The sequence below is a fragment of the Dermacentor andersoni genome, chromosome 10 (genome assembly GCF_023375885.2).
Source record: "Dermacentor andersoni chromosome 10, qqDerAnde1_hic_scaffold, whole genome shotgun sequence".
NCBI lineage: Eukaryota > Metazoa > Arthropoda > Arachnida > Ixodida > Ixodidae > Dermacentor > Dermacentor andersoni.
In genome coordinates, this window is record NC_092823.1 from 55955701 (window position 1) to 55972680 (window position 16980).

At 45.4% G+C, this 16980-nt stretch overlaps 1 protein-coding gene and 1 long non-coding RNA gene across 4 annotated transcripts in view; one reads left to right on the plus strand and one right to left on the minus strand.

Annotated features, from left to right (window-relative positions):
• Window positions 1-16980, plus strand: part of LOC129380663 (uncharacterized) — a 66416-nt gene that overhangs the window by 20607 nt on the left and 28829 nt on the right. The window lies entirely within an intron of this gene.
• Window positions 4650-16543, minus strand: LOC140213620 (uncharacterized). Of its 2 annotated transcripts, XR_011890526.1 has the most exons (3): window positions 16132-16543; window positions 14897-15002; window positions 4650-8672 (listed from the first exon to the last, which is right to left on the minus strand). It is a non-coding gene; the product is annotated as an uncharacterized lncRNA (long non-coding RNA). The 2 variants fall into 2 exon arrangements; XR_011890525.1 differs by lacking the exon at window positions 16132-16543 and having other exon boundaries at window positions 14897-15359.

The window sequence follows — 16980 nt, forward strand, 5'->3', positions numbered from 1 at the left end:
GTGCTTTCTTCTTGCAGGTTAGCGATACAACGCTGAATGAATTGATGCATGAATTTTTTTCATACTCGAGAAAAGCCATGCATCGCGAAAGGCGATCGGCAACACAGGTACTCCCTATGTAGCAGCGGTCTGTGGACTTGGGTCATATATACAGTCGCTATTTTTGTAGCCAACTACTGCACATGTAAGTGTATAATAGCTGTGTCTTACCAGTACTCACCTACGGGGCAGAAACCTGGAGGCTTACGAAAAGGGTTCTACTCAAATTGAGGACGACGCAACGAGCTATGGAAAGAAGAATGATAGGTGTAACGTTAAGGGATAAGAAAAGAGCAGATTGGGTGAGGGAACAAACGCGAGTTAATGACATCTTAGTTGAAATAAAGAAAAAGAAATGGGCATGGGCAGGACATGTAATGAGGAGGGAAGATAACCGATGGTCATTAAGGGTTACGGACTGGATCCCAAGGGAAGGGAAGCGTAGCAGGGGGCGGCAGAAAGTTAGGTGGGCGGATGAGATTAAGAAGTTTGCAGGGACGGCATGGCCGCAATTAGTACATGACCGGGGTTGTTGGAGAAGTATGGGAGAGGCCTTTGCCCTGCAGTGGGCGTAACCAGGCTGATGATGATGATGATGATGACTGCACATGTCTTCCCTATACCGCTCGACATTTTGCAGCATGAATTGAGCACAACGCGTTAGCGAACACCAAGTTACATTTCCGACAGCTGGTCACACACTAGCAGGGCAGGACGGCAATAGTTTCTTATTTCTGCGCTTTCGCTGAGGCAACGTGCGGCGCGCCGCTGAAGGCGCCATCTCGTTTCTCTGGAGCAAACTACTCCGCGTAAAGGGTTTGGGCCTTTCCATCGGGCGAGGAGGAAAGGACTCGCGGCGAGCCTTTCCTCCTCTCTAGCTTGTGCGAGCCAGCGCGGTGTTGCTTGAACTGCTTGAATGTGTTGCCGTCGCGTGCTGCGGCACAATTTGGAGATGCTTCAGCTCGTTCTCTGTGAAATCTACGAGATGTCAGTTTATACGAGTACATCTAAGAACCCCTCTGTAGCCGTTCGGTGGGGCGTTAACTACAGTATGCGGAGATTCCTCTTGGCTGCGCAATTATTTGACGCGCATTATCAACCGCGGTGTGTGTATGTGTTGCGAACTATGTTCAGCTGCATCGGTTCTTACTTGACGAAGAGGTAGCGGTGTCTGTGAACTGCCGGCGTGAATTGGAAAATCTTCTGTCTCAACGCTTGGCGAAAGAACTAAAACATAAGAGTGCTCGTGTACGGCCTACCTAATGCAACTCTGAGACGCCTATGCGCCAATCGTTGTAAAATATTAGCGTCAGCCACCGGTACCATTCTGGCACATATCAAGTCTAGTAGACCTGAAATTACGATGGTATGACTACGTCACCCTCCTGTGCGAGGCCGATGGCGTCGCTCAACACAGCGATCACGGCGAATGGTAGACTAGCATGATACATTTAAGATTTGTGTTCCGGCTTTGCCTTTTTGCACTTGTAAACAATAATATTCAATGGGGTTTGCATAAAAAGAACCCGATGGCTATTTGTGAGGACACAGTTTCCCCAAAACGGATGAGTGCGCCATAGTGAACGGGACGAACGAGACCGAACAACAACAAAAATCGGTTTCTAACCTATTTTCCCGCAAAAAAAAAAAAAGAAGACACTGGCTAACACTGCAGTAAGACCTCACATGGTTTTGCCGCATGCTTTGACTATGCGATGTATAGAACAAACAGATCTATAACTCAGCGCTTACCACTACTTTGGATGATCGCGCAGTCCACCGTGAATCACTCAACCGCCTGACAAGTGTGATTCACACTGTATACATGGTATGCTGTTAGTACTAACAAAAACTACTTCATTTGTGTGTGGAAACCTCGCCAAACGAACCATGTAGCCGCGCAATGTATCCGCAGATGATTCGAACGCTATTCAAAGTAAACAGTACAACATATTACGCAGCAGAAACATCCACACGTCGTTAGGATCGTCCTGTGTTTCGTAACTACTCCTTGCTGCGAAACCATAGCTTAGCAGGTACCTACAACCAAGAATTCTGCAGTAACGTCACATTATTGAATCGAATTCTCAAATGCATGCAGAGCTGATCTACGAAGCTGAGTGTAGGTTTAAACAAGCGTGCACAAATCGCACTGGGTGCTCCGCCTGCCTCAAAGCCAGCCGAAACTGCGGGCCATGCCGACTTAAAGAACTTCAGTGCGCCTCACAGACCGTTTCCCACGTAGAAAACGCCACGTCATACTAAACAGACCGCACTAGCGCGAAAACAAACGCCAGAAACTACCGCCGAGCGTAAACTTGACATACAAGACGCCCAAGCCAGCATGCCGGCTGCCCATGGATGGCGCCAGTGTCTATCAAAGGAGACATATAGCGTCAAGAAATTAAGCAGAGGAACGGAGGAAGAAAAAGAAGAGGGCTCGCTAAAATATATATATGACCCGCCATGGTGGTGGGTGGCTATGGCGTTGCGCTGCTAAGACCGAGGGTGCGGGATCGAGTCCCGGTCGCGTCGGCCGCATTTCGATGGGGGCTAAATGGAAGAATTAACTCCCGTGTACTGTTGCGTTCTCCAGGGTGGCGTACCTCACCGTTGCCGACCAGCTGCGACGCCTGTTTAGCGAAGCTCGACCGGCGTTACTTTTGGGTAGCGTTGTCGGCGGGCGGCAGGCGTCTGGTAGACCATGGCGACCAGGCAAGGACGCGACGATGGCTAGTGCGAAACTTGCCCCGTTTATTCAATGGTTGCTGAAAGATGAGAAGAGAATGAAGTGAAAAAGTACATTGCGGGACCCTTTACATAGGCCCACTAAAGTCGTAGGAGTGATCTTGCTCACGTCAACGTCACGTGATATGCACTGAGTTCCACGGTGCTTGGCGGCGGCACCCACTCACTCGGCGACCTTTCACGAGCCTGCCCCCGCCGGTGGCAACCAGCAGGTCCGGGATCATAGGTGCTTATCCTTTCTTCTAGGCGACGTTGGTTCGCGGAAGTTCTCCTCTAGAGCTTGACAGTTCGTGGAAAGGGCGTCTGGTTGGGGATAGGAGGCTGATCCATTGTCCCAGTTAACGTCTTCACGAGCGTGCCTCCGCTGGTGGCAGCGCGGGGATCCTGTCTGGTTGGCGGAAAGGGTTTTCACGCAAACACACAAAGTGGCCTGTGAACACTGCGGGGCGTCCGCCTGACCGGCATCCACTCGAGACAACCATGACAAATTAAGAATCCATCCTTCGTTTCGATAAGGCATGGTGGTGGAGCATCCTTTTTGCTAGGGGTGTTGCACGCCAACCGTAACAGTACCAAGCATTAGGTGCGCGTAATAGAACCCCGAGTGGTCGAAATGAATCCCGTATATATATATATATACCAGCCTGATGAAGGCCGAACGCCGGCCGAAACGTCAATAAACCGCTTCATACGCGCGTCTGCTTCACTGTATATATATATATATATATATATATATATATATGTTGCAACGAAGAAGAGTAGCCTGCCTGCGCCACAGCACCATCGCTACCGGCATGAGCTCGTGGTTGCTGTGGCGCAGGCAGGCTCTCGGATCCAAGCTATTGTCAGGAGCTGGCTCGACAGACTCGATGACATAGTTCACGAGCGGCGTTTGCTCTAGGACTCTGTAAGGACCGTTGTATTTGGACAAGAGCTTGGTAGAAAGGCCGATAGTGGTGGATGGAACCCATACCCGAACCAGCATTCCGGGGGCATTGTGGGCAGTAGATGCAGATGCGTCATGGAGAGATTTTTGACGACACGGTCTTGCGTGGTAAATGAACGTGCCAGTTGACGGCATTCTTCTGCATAAGCATCCGCTTCAGAAACAGGTGTCGCTTCAAAAACGTCAGGTCGGTATGGCAGAATTGTGTCTATGTAGTATGATGGTTCACGTCCATACACACTAAACAAAAATAACGCGAAACGGGAGTAAACCGCTCGTCCTGTATCGCATTCCCGTTTCTGGGTTTTTTTTACTACGTACCAGTCGAGGTAAAAATTTACTACCATGCTGACCAAGTTTTTTGCATGTAGAAACGAGAGTAATTTTTTAATCTGTGGGAAGGTTTTTAGGGACGATAGTGCGACTATATTTTTACTCCTATCACGAAGTTCTAGCGGCTATTCCTGAGAGTTATTTTTCAAGCCCATTCGCGAGTTTCTTGGGTCTGATGTGAGAGTATTTTTTTACCTCCTTCATTAACTTTTCTCAGCTTTATCTGATAGTAATTTTTCAAGCCCATTCTGGAGTTTTTTGGAGGTGATGTGGGATTACTTTTTTACATCATTCATCCAGTTTTCTAGGCTATTCCTGGGAGTTATTTTCAGGCCTATTCTCGAGTTTGTTGGTACTGATGTCGGGGTATTTTCTTACCTCGTTATCAAGGTTTCGTAGCTCTACCTGAGAGAAATTTTCAAGCCCATTCTGTGGTTTCTTGGAGCTGATCTCGGAGTATTTTTTTACCTCATTCATCAGGTTTTCTCGGTTCTTTCCGAGAGTAATTCTTCAAGCGCGTTCTGGAGTTTCTTGGGCCTGATGTGGAAGTAGTTCGAAGACAATTGAAAGATTACAAGGATGATTTCATGGATCCCAAGCATGAGTGATTGTTTATTAGTTGTGACATGTTTCTCATAAAAAAGTCAGGCATGAGTTAATCATCACAAAACTATAGCCTTACAAAATGCTGTGATAAGCATAATAAATATTTGTACTAATACAAAGACCGGGGGCTGGTAACTGCCCATTAGATCTCTCATAGCAAAATAAAATACATCACAACACATTCAATGTGCAATCCCACTAAAGTACAGTGAAAAAAAAAATTAAATTATAGGGTTTTACGTGCCAAAAGCACTTTCTGATTATGAGGCACGCCGTAGTGGAGGACTCCGGAAATTTCGACCACCTGGGGATCTTTAACGTGCACCTAAATCTAAGTACACGGGTGTTTTCGTATTTCGCCTCCATCGAAATGCGGCCGCCATGGCCGGGATTCGATCCCGCGACCTCGTGCTCAGCAGCCTACAGTGAAAACAAGCAACATACAATATAAAACCTAACTGATAAATATACAGTCAGTACTAGAGACGTTCACATTAAACCCACTGAATATGCAGGTCATTCCTTCAAACAGGCAGTTGTCCAGAACATGGGTGTGCTGTGCATCCAATGGATTAGTATGAACATAACTATGCAACATAAAAATATTGCACTTAAGGCCAAATGGCATCTGCTGCTAACGGCTATTACTGCGCCAGACAAAATGAAACAACCATGTGGTAAATACAGCAAGCATTCGTACTATCACATTAGTGCCGGCCACTGCCCATCATATCTCTCACTGCAAAAGGAAAACTATCAACCCATTCACGATGTAGTGAAACTAAAGCACAGCGAAAACAAAATGACACACAATACAAAATCTAACTCACAAATACACAGGCAGTACTAGAGATGTTCACATTAGACACACTGAATATGCAGATCATTCCTTCAAACAGGCAGTTGTCCAGAACATGGGTCTGCAGTGCATTCAATGGATGATTATGGACAAAACTATGCAACATAAAAATATTGCACTTAAGGCCAAATGACATCTGCTGCTAACGGCCACTACTGCCTCAGACGAAATGAAACAACCATGTGGTAAATACAGCAAGCATTCGTACTATCACATTAGTGCCGGCAACTGCCCACCACATCTGTCACGGCAAAATAAAAACTATCACAACACATTCAAGATGTAGTGAAGCTAAGTCAGTAGTAGAGATGTTCACATTAGACCCACTGAATATGCAGATAATTTCTTCAAACAGGCAGTTGTCCACAACATGTGCGTGCAGTGCATTCAATGGATCATGAACAATACTATGCAACATAAAAACATTGCACTTAAGGGCAGCTAGCATCTGCTGCTAATGACCATTACTGCCCAGCGAAACATTAGTGTCGGCAACTGCCCACCATATCTTTCATTGCAAAAGAAAAACTATCACAACACATTCAAGATGTAGTGAAACTAAAGTACAGTGAAAATAAACCAGTGACACAATATACAAAATCTAACTCTTAAGTATTGCAACAAGCAAATGAGAGGGCACTAGAGATTATCATTAGACCCATCGATAGCATGCTGACCTTCAAACAGCTAGTTGCCCAAGACATGGGTGCACAGTGCAATGAATGGATAGTTAGGAAGAAAACTGCAACAACCATGAGCAACATGTTCTATAAACTTTCAAACTTTCTAAAAAATGACCTCACTCAGATAAGGAAAGTGGTGATTGCTAATACACACGACAAAACATATATGTGAAAACAGCCATTAACTGATACTAAAGCCCCTCCATACACGTTTCCGCCGACCAGGTTAAGTACCGCCAACCTACCCTCTTCCTCCACGTTCCTCTGCCACTCGCCCCCTTAGCTTCCGGCGTCAAGCGGAACTTCCGTAGCTGCAGCTTCCTGTTCAGAGTGGAAGTAACGCTATGTTTTTCTTAACGTTGTTTACTTTCGCGTCGATGGAGAGGCTTTAATTGCACCAGCTGCGGTTTAAACTGTGAATGCGATTCCATCCAAGTACCACCGCCTATTGTAACCAGCGATCTGATCGTGTTCGCTGTTTCGCGTCAACCTGCGACGGGTTGTGCCACGAGACAACGTACAGTGGAATGTAGTGCCTGGGCGCTTGGAGACCACTGCCATTTTTCGTGCATTTAGAAAACAGCGATTGAGAATTACTACTTCAGCGGAATACAACAGCTTGTCGCCTTTGCATTCTTCTCATGGTGACTACCACAGCTCTGCTAAGCACGCGTGGGCATCTCACCATCGGCAGTCAAAGCGGAAATTCCCGCAGCACAACTCCAGGAAGCGGTAACGCCGGAACCGGAAACTTTGAAACTGGAAATGCTGGAACCGGATTTGATGTCAGGGGAAAAGGCGGCGTACAACAAAGGTTGTCGCTACTTAAGAAAGCGGCAGTGGCGCGTGGATGGAGGGGCTTTAACTGATACCACTCCCCCTTGTGCTCAAAGAAAACGTATGCAGCCCTTTTTCCACACAAGAGGAACATGTTATACAACTGTATTGCAGTACTTATGGGTACAAGCCAGATGTCGATTTCGTTGCCTAAATATTGTAGTGCTTCTTAGATAGAATAAAAGGTAATTGAGTGTGTTGCCCTTGTCTTTTTCTAGGCATGCAGTTGTGATGGATGCCATATGCTTGTGTGACAAATTGAACATAGTGCTATAGGTACGACTACAAGGATGTATATTCGTAGCTGCCCTCAAACCCCTTCATGTTGCCAGTCAGCATCTATGGTGTATCTTTGTATTGCTCATCTAACACTGTTTACACACAGAAGGCATGTCTGAATACCAAACCACCTTATTCTCCAGTTACTTTAAAGTGAATGCGTTGTGACAAAGTGTATTGTGAGAAGTCCATGATAAAGAAAAAAAAAATAAACAGCTAATTCAACTCCCCCCTGAATTACCAATTTCTGGGCCATTAAGTTTTGCATAATACACTTGTGGTGATTAACACAGAGCCATGTTGGCCTAACCCTAGTGGCACAGGACATCCTTCAAATTATCAGTTGGTACAGAATCACTGAGCATGCTGCTGGTGCTCTTGCCCCCGCTGAGAATACCTGTCGCAAACTAACACACATTTTGTTGCTAAAGGTCCATTACAGAGATACTAAAGAGAAACAATAAATGATTTTAGACTGATAAAACAATCTTTCAGAACTGTATTCATGAACATTGTGGCAATAAGTGGATTAATAGATGAGAAAATGAAGATTTAACTTTCAAGTTTTATGCAGTGCCCGCACATCAGTGTGGAGTCATACTTCAACTAAGTATATTCTTTGACACCTTTACAACAGAATTCATCAATATTGGCCAGTAGAACATTAGCTAGACCCGAACAGACACCGTCAAATTCCATATCACAGCGAGCTGGTGCAGGAATTATAAGGTGGTGGTGGCGACACCAGTTTTCGTTTTTGCAAGTTATCTGGCTTATCAAGCCAATTCTCTTAGAGGGAGTTGTTTTTTCGGTGTTGTAGAAAAATGATTTAATAACGCTCAAATAAATTTTCCCTTTCGTGTCCCTTTAAAGCAAGCACTGTGCTACATGGCTTGGGCAAGCTGCCAGCCACAGAACCCACGAGTGCTTTTGTTAGGCAAAATAATTTTTACAGAAACTTTCTTGAGGATATGCATCTGAAAATTTTTTTGCCTAGCAATAGTTCTAGTAAATATTGACTAAATCCAATGCTTTCACCTGCAGCTTTGTGTAGCTCAAATCCAGAAAGCAGTGCTCAATAAATGTCAAAACCCTGTGGGCGTTTTCGAGTAGATAACGTGGAAGACCCAGAACGAAGCGAAAAGGCAGGCCAGGCCTGCCAGCAGTGACGATGTCACAAACAATCGCTGCGCATCCATGTGTAGCGCCTCCCTTCAACCTCTTCTTTTGTAAAAGGAGCCTTAAGGAGGCCCCCCGCGAACTGAAAGCCTGAGTTGTTAGCATCCAGGCGCAGCCTCTTCAGCAGGCACTTTTCAACATATACACCGTCGCCGATGTCTACCTGTGAAACAATAGAACAAGCACAGATTAATTTTCTACACTTTTGATCAAGGAAAGGTTAGGAAATAGGGTAAGGTGTGCAAAAACGGAAGTAGCTGCTTCTTGTTGATATGGTTTAAAGAACAAAGTACCCTTACGTATACCATACGTGCGTTGTGCTGAGCTGTGTACTTTCACCTAAGACTAGAAAGTATTGGGAACTTCAATGCGAAAGAAAGACTTTCATCTGCCTAGCTCTAAGCGAATGCGTTCCACCCCTTGGCACAGAATGAGATCTGGTGCTGTTCTAGCGATTAGCAGACATTGAAAGCTTCAAGCCTGATTTAGTATTAGGCCAAGGGTCAAGCTGTGCTCGATTATAGTCGGATACAACTTTAGAAAAACAGAGGCGTTTACTCCTCCGAGGCGGATGCACACGAGCATCCACTAATGGTTGCGCACTCTGAACTGATGTCACGCGCCGGACGGCCGGTGGCCCGCCGTCGGAGAAGATGGCCGCCCGGGCTTCGAACTAGGCCAAGTCGCGTCAGCTGTGTGCGTCAATGCCTCGTCACAGTGAATTCCCAAACAGTTTGTCATTGTCTATCATGCCGGAAATATTACTGCGAGCTTACGATGCGGCATCTGTGCTGCGTGCGTGTATTCTAAGCCGTGATCCGGCGAAGAAACATTGCAGCGAGCATTTGATGCTGCGCCATGCTTTGCCTGAAAACAGGATGTCTCGGTGACTGCTGCATACACACATCCTGCCTGTTTGTTCCATGTTTTTTATTTCGCTCCCGAGTGAAGTTAGGACAAGAAAAGTTTGCCAAAGTCTGGTGCCTGCTGTCAGCTGCGGGTGAGTTCGTGTACCGTGTCGCTGCATTTTCCGTCGGACGGGGTAAAGTGATGGAGCAAAACCATTCTGAGGAGAAATTAGAAAAGCGTGCGTGCGTGAAACAAACCTACGAGCGTCTCAACAGAAAATATTTGCAAAAGAAGCCTCCAATGCAAAGATTTGTCGCCGTCAACTTAGCGTGAATGATTGTTGTCAACAGTGAGATAGCCGAGCGTCTAACAGCGGTGTTCGAGCGTTGTGTATAGCACCGTCGATTGATTTCTTTCCACCAGTGCTCACCGCGCACGCAAGCTGTAGAATGCGTGCTGTGGCACAGTCACGCATAAGTTGTGTTGCCAGCGTTCCTGCTTCCATGCGTGTTAGCACTTACTCATATTTGTCCTTTTATTTTATATTAGCATTTGTTTTTGCTAGTTTTCTTTCAGCAAAGTCTTTACACATTTTCATTAGCCAATCTCATTCAAAGCACTAACTCCTGTACACTGCACAACTGGCCTCTTCCATCTCATTAAAACCTTTCTCGCTGGTGTACCTCGTCTTCTCAATCTGCCTACTCGCTGCGTTTTCTGTCCTTCTTTCTTGTGCTGTTGCTGCAATGTGACTAACCAACTTGCTCAAAACAAATTTTGATCGCCTATCAAAACAGAAAGGTTTAGAGATACATTTTCTTAAAAGCGTCATGTGGGTTGCACAGTAACTTTGCCTCTTACCTCTGTTCATGTTTATGCGTCAGTGCATGTGGCAGCTAGCCAGAAGTGCACATGAAAGGCTGCATATTGTGAAACACCTTGCTATGCTGTTGAATTTTTCATGCATGCAGTCTTAGTAAACAAACGGTTTCACTGCCTATCACATATGATGGTGAAAATTTTCAGCATGAATAACAATGTGCAGTGGGGTGTGATTTCTGTCTGACGCTTTCGCCGTTGCAAAGACATTATTCAGTGAATGGAGCCCAGCAAAGCAGTGCACTAAGAGCTTTTGCAACGTTCACCCTTTATTACTTCACAAATGACATTGTCTGAACCTGGCCGTTGATCGACATGCCGATGGCTTGTGAATTAAATAATTGCCTCAATAAAACACATTCAACTTCACTCAGCATTTTTTAGCACACTGCTAGCAGAGCTATTCAGGGTGAATAATTGTGCTTACATTGGTGTTACTTGCCCGGTCAGATAAACAAATACAACAATGGCTGCGGTATGACTGTGATTTGACATGCAGACTGCTAATGGTGCCTTTTGAGCGTGCCCTTGACTACTGCTATTAATAGCTACCCGCCTGGGTATATTGGGCCTAACTAAGCTAATGATGTTTGATAATTGTTCTCTTATTCGCATTACTTGCCTGGGCCAGGTAACCAAAATAAACAATGCCACCACATGAATGTGTGTTTGCATACAAGCTGCCAACAGTGGCTGTCATTCTCCATTGATTGCTGCCATTTCACCAAAAGTGGCGACGGATTGACTGCGCTTTGACATGCAGACTGCTAATGGTGCCTTTTGAGCGTGCCCTTGACTACTGCTATTAATAGCTACCCGCCTGGGTATATTGGGCCTAACTAAGCTAATGTTTGATAATTGTTCTCTTATTCGCATTACTTGCCTGGGCCAGGTAACCAAAATAAACAATGCCACCACATGAATGTGTGTTTGCATGCAAGCTGCCAACAGTGGCTGTCATTCTCCATTGATTGCTGCCATTTCACCAAAAGTGGCGACGGATTGACTGCGCTTTGACGTGCAGACTGCTAATGGTGCCTTTCAAGCGTGCCCTTGACTACTGCTATTAATAGCTACCCGACTGAGTATATTGGGCCTAACTAAGCTAATGATGTTTGATAATTGTTGTCATATTCGCATTACTTGCCTAGGCCAGGTAACCAAAATAAACAATGCCACCACATGAATGTGTGTTTGCATGCAAGCTGCCAACAGTGGCTGTCATTCTCGCATTGATTGCTGCCGTTTCACCAACAGTGGTGACGGCTTGACTGGGCTTTGACGTGCAGACTGCTAAAGGTGCCTTTGAAGCGTGCCCTGATGACTGTTATTTCATCACAGGGCCCGTCATGCTCATAGGTGGCTGCCCAATAGAGTATTGGGCCTTCTGACATTGGCATTATTCATCTCAACGGTCTGGAAAAAACAGTAGGGGCAGCACAACTGCACGCAAAGCACAATGTGCTTTGGCGTGCAGGCTGCTAAGAGTGGCTGTCAATTTCATTCACGTTGACTACTGCTTTTTCGTGTGAAGCTGGACAGTGGATGCCCGAATGAGCATTTCGGACCCCACATAGTTATTCAGGATTAATAACTGCATTTGCATTCAGATTTTCCGGCATTTCAGCACGTTTCCATGCCAACGCTTATATTGAGCATGATCTGTGCAGGACGTTGCTTTTTCAGAATTGGGCTTCCATTAAAAGGAATATATCATCAAATGAACTGCTTATTTATTTGAGAGGCCACGGGAGAATGCTTGGCTGCTGTGCTTGACACACAGTACACCGCTTCAGTGATGGGAGATCCATTGTTGCGTTTGCCGAGGTATGTGTGGCTGGCAGGAGGTCTGGACCTCGCTTCACACAGAGTCAGAGACGAGGAGAGTTTTCTCTGCGAATAATTCTTTATACAATGTTTACATGTTGTCGTCGTTATCAGGACAGAGACCAACAGAGCAGCTGCAAGCTGCTTAAATAACACCCCTCAGTCCAAAGATCCCCCAGACAGTCCCCAAGGACGAAACAAGGTCGAGAGAGAGAGGGTCCGGGCAGCCTCCGGTGTCCTAATGCCGCTCTCGGTGGCCGGCGCTTCCTTGAACCGCGCTGCGGCGTCGGGACGATTTGGCGGTCGGTCAGAATGGTGCGCCGGTCAAGTTTTATGGCCCGCATAGGACAAAGGGAACCAACTGCAAGGCACTGGGTCGAAACACAGCCCTCCTTTGGAAACTGTCCCCAACACAGCGGGAGTCGTTTGTGGTGCGGGCGCCGCCGGACAAACGAGGGGGAGGGGGGGTTGCATTGCTGCCGGGACGGGGAGGGGCCGAAAAGCAGTCCGTGATCCGGTGGCTGCTTCCGTCGTGGACGCCGTGCAGCCGCGAGAAAACCCGAGCCGTGCACGTAGTCGTGTCCGAAGCAGGCAGGCACCATGCAGGGATGAATGCTGCCTCCACGGTCGACAAACCATAGCACTGGCCTTCCGTCAGGCAAATCCCAGGGCACAAACATAACACCACATACGCTTCGAGAACTCGTTAGTGATCTTCTCGATCGTCGGTATCTCGTTGTGGTGAAAGAAATCGTGCACACGACCTCAGCGCACATGTGTCCTACTTCGTGCCGCTTCTTCTTTTCTCCACATTTTGTGGGCGTTTTCACGAGGGTGTCGACAGTTTGCCACCCGAAATATGCGAAGCTTTGACCTCCCTCCTCACCTTTAACCCAGTGCTTTCGCTGACACTGAGCATCTTGGGTTTGTAATGGTTGCGATAAATGCATTGTTTTATATAAGTACTTGTTCAGTAGCAACTGATTCATTTGAAGCTCGGAACAGGAGTAGTAAATGTGCCGTGTACATGTAAACAAGCACAAATGCCATGCAGAGTTGCTCTGTCTACTTTTGCCACTTGCAATGAAGCTAAAGAGCAGACGACGGGCAGCGTTGTGGAAGGCACGGGGTTATTTTTCTGTCGCGATCTGGCATGTGCTGTAGCACATGAGAGCTCTACTAATCCAGTCATCAAAGTCTTTATTTATACCGAGAATTGCGCGTTTCCGAAGCACGATTTTTTGAGCGGGATTATTTTAGTCGCGGAAGCAATCGGACGTCGCGCTTCAGTCATCTGGGCGGGGCCTCCCCTTTTTTCTAAAGTTGTATCCGACTATAGTGACGCACAAGTGCTCGAGAACTATTGAACAAGACGCAATTGTTTTCGATTTACTGACTGCACTTGGGTGTAAAGCTTTTGTCTGAGAAAAGAATAAACCACATACACAAGCAGCATTTTCATAGTTAGCACAGTCTTTAATAGGTACTGATACCTTCAATTTAGAAAGCCCTGTATATTGGGCCTCATCAAACTAATTTCATAAAAGGTTTGGCAAGGTAGAAGCATAGAATTTTAGAGTCATTAGAAGACAGGTGAAATGAGTTATTTATTGCAATTATTACTCAAATTTAAAATTTAGACCACTCGTCCAGTTTGTACATGCCACATAAGCATGTAGATATCAAAAATGGGGATTAGAGAAAATCTTCCCTTGGAGGTTCATTATTGGAAGCAGTCATGCCCTCGAGGAGAAATAACTTCTTTTTCTGTAGGCAGAAATGAGGCTTGGGTATTTTATTGACACATATATATGCCCATGCATATATGTTATCTCTGCTGTAAACCTTTTTTTCATGTATATGCAAGGTGTGTAACATCTCATTGTGCACAAAATCAAATCCATAAGAACCCGACAAGAAGCTAAACAAACAAGAGAGCAATCCCAGTGACAAGCCATGCTAAACCAACGAGGTGGCCATCCCAGTAACAACCCGTATCAAAAATTTTACTGACATGAATTCTGACCTTTGAAACATAACGTGTATATGAATACTATCTACATTAGGGCAATGGGCAACTTTAAACAATGGCTACGCCAACATCAGAACTACGTGGATGAGAAAAGAGTGGCATCAAATGCTTTGGCAGAGCATGCAGCAATGACTAAACACAATAGTGACTGGATAGTGTCTAGCATAATCGGCCAGGAAAGAAATTGGAAGCCATGCCTGTACCCGGATTCCCTGGAGATGCAATCAACAGGACACACGTTTATCTGAAACCAAGGAGCCCACGCCCATCTTATGCTAAAACTTACTTAATTAAATATGCACTTCCACTTTTTTTTAGCCTTATTGTGAACAAGGCTTCCATATGGAAGCCAAAATGTATTGCTTTTAATGTTGTATTTGGTTGGTCTATGTCTTTCTTTGTCATGTTTCATACCGACCACACAGGCTTCTATGAAACTCTTGATGATACAACTTTTGTGCGAAAGCATTGCTTAAGGCACTTTTGCCTAAACCATGTCTTTAGGCGGTACAACGCATTTTTCGAGACACGAAACCTCAATTCATGGTTCTTAAAAAGGCATTTTGGCTAGATTAATATAGTCTATATGGAGTATATAAGGCATAATTACTCAAGCGTCCAATTATATTTAACTCAGATGAGGCTACTTTAGGTAAATTCATTAAACTGAGGGCACTCCACCAAAACATAAAATTCATGATCAGCCACTAGAAATCCTGAAAATGGCAATACAGTAAAATGATTGCATATTACACAAATGTGTCCTACAACTCGAAAGGCAGCGCCAGTTTTGTACGCACCTTTGAGAAAGCACACAGATCACGTGCTTTATTGTCGTGCTGTCCAGCTTCCAGCAGTGCAGCAGGTTCCTGCTTGATGTAGGGATGCCTCCAGAATCCGCATAGCCTTCAAAAGTAAGAAATGTTTAATTTATTGTGTTGTGAACCTGGGAATTTGTGATTTACCAGTGTCATGTGGAATTGCAAAGAGAGCCTCACACAGCCAGCTGCATGAATTTGCGTCTGGTTGCACAAATGTCTCTTTGTTATATCTAAGGAGGTTACACTGATATTTTGTAACAAGCGAAGTTTCAGGAAGGAACGAAATCAGCAACAACAGGCTACCAGGACAATCAAAAACAAAACTCAAATATGCAGTAAAACGTGGCGCATTGGATTAAACAAAAATATTAAGCACATGAAAAGCATTCTGAAAGCTAGATCGCGATTTTGTAGCGATGCTATTCCTTTTCGTTATTCATTAGTGGTTTGACCGTCGCCCCGGCCCGTGCTACGTACTGGAACAGCCGGCCGTTTGCGGTGGGCGACAAGAGTGGTATAGAATCGAGGGGTAAGTATCGCTACAAAATCGCAGTCCTTACTTTATTACGCACTGCCGTATAACCTACGATTGCAAGAGCTGGCATCCCGTTCGTAAGAATTGGTTGGTCTATGTCTTTCTTAAAGGCCGGTCTCTGAAATGTCTCGATTAAAAATAAACTTCGTTACTGTAATATCGGCCTATGTCGGGTCTGCAACATAGAAGACAAATACGCGAAGACACTCAAGAACATAAATACACAGGTTCTCGCGACGTGGTCATCCAAACCAAACTGTATACATAGAAAAATCTTCATACAAGCTTCTATCTGCTTAAGCGTCAAACATAGGAATCGTGTGCCAACGCGCGAAGCCCATGATACATCGACGGATACATTACACATGTACTGTACTTGCGGGAATGAATATATAACGAATAACTTCTTGCCAGAAAACTACCGAACGAACAGCAACTTTCAGTGTTTTCATAATTGTGTGCCCATTCAGGCATAGCAATCAAGGCGGGTAGCATATATTTTACAGCAGAATGCAAGTACGCTGTAACATCAGAGGAAGGCTTCGTGAAATTGTTTGCTAAATGTGCACAGCAAGACGGCCAACCTACGATCAGAAAGCGCGTTGCTCTAGCTAGTTACACAACGTTCATTACGTAAATCATAAGTTCAAGAATGCGCGCAAGGGCCAAACTTGCTTACCTTTCAGAAAGACTTGGCCAACGCTCCTTCGTCTCAAAGGTACCGAGGCACCGACGTTTTTCTGGCGCAAGCACTGTAGAACTTCCGATGAACTCCAGCTCCACAAAAGCACAACCTTCAACAGTCTTCCATACACTACGATTCGAAGCTCCAGTACCAGACTTTTCACGAGAGCGCGGGCAGGCAGCTCGGCAGAACAAAGGCAGCTCGGACGGGCGCTGTAGTAAGACACTCACTGTCGACACTGGTAGATCGCACGAAACACACGGCGAACTAACGGCGTTACACAAGTCCGGAGGGTTTGCGATGGTTACTGCACACGACAAGGAGCAGATTTTGTCTAGGCACTTCTAAAATATAACTCAAATACCGCCTTACTGCAAGGTGCATTCACTACAACCAACGTGTTATGTCGACCAAACAAATACTGCAGTGGCGCCACTCTACGGTTTTTAGAAAAATGTATCGTAAATGAGAAAATTACGTGTTTTTTCCTAACAACAATCGGTAGGGACACTTTAACAAATTTCTTGGGTCAAAAAGTGTTAACTTTGTATAAATATGCGCTTTTTTATACGAAGTTTAAGAAAATGTACTGTATATATTAAAAAAAAATGAAGCGGATGTTGCCTTCAAGATTCGCAACCGCTTCAGTGGCATGCAGTTTACAAAAGCACGGCCTTCGAAATCGGACTTTGTCGCTCAAACGAAGCCGCAGCTGGGAGGAGGGCAGGCATTTAGGCCCCAATTGTTGGGTTTACAGTGCCTAGGTAGGCTTCCTTATTTATAAAGAATATACAGGGACTTACGCCGAACCATGAGCGAGCTTTAAGCAGGGGACACACGGTA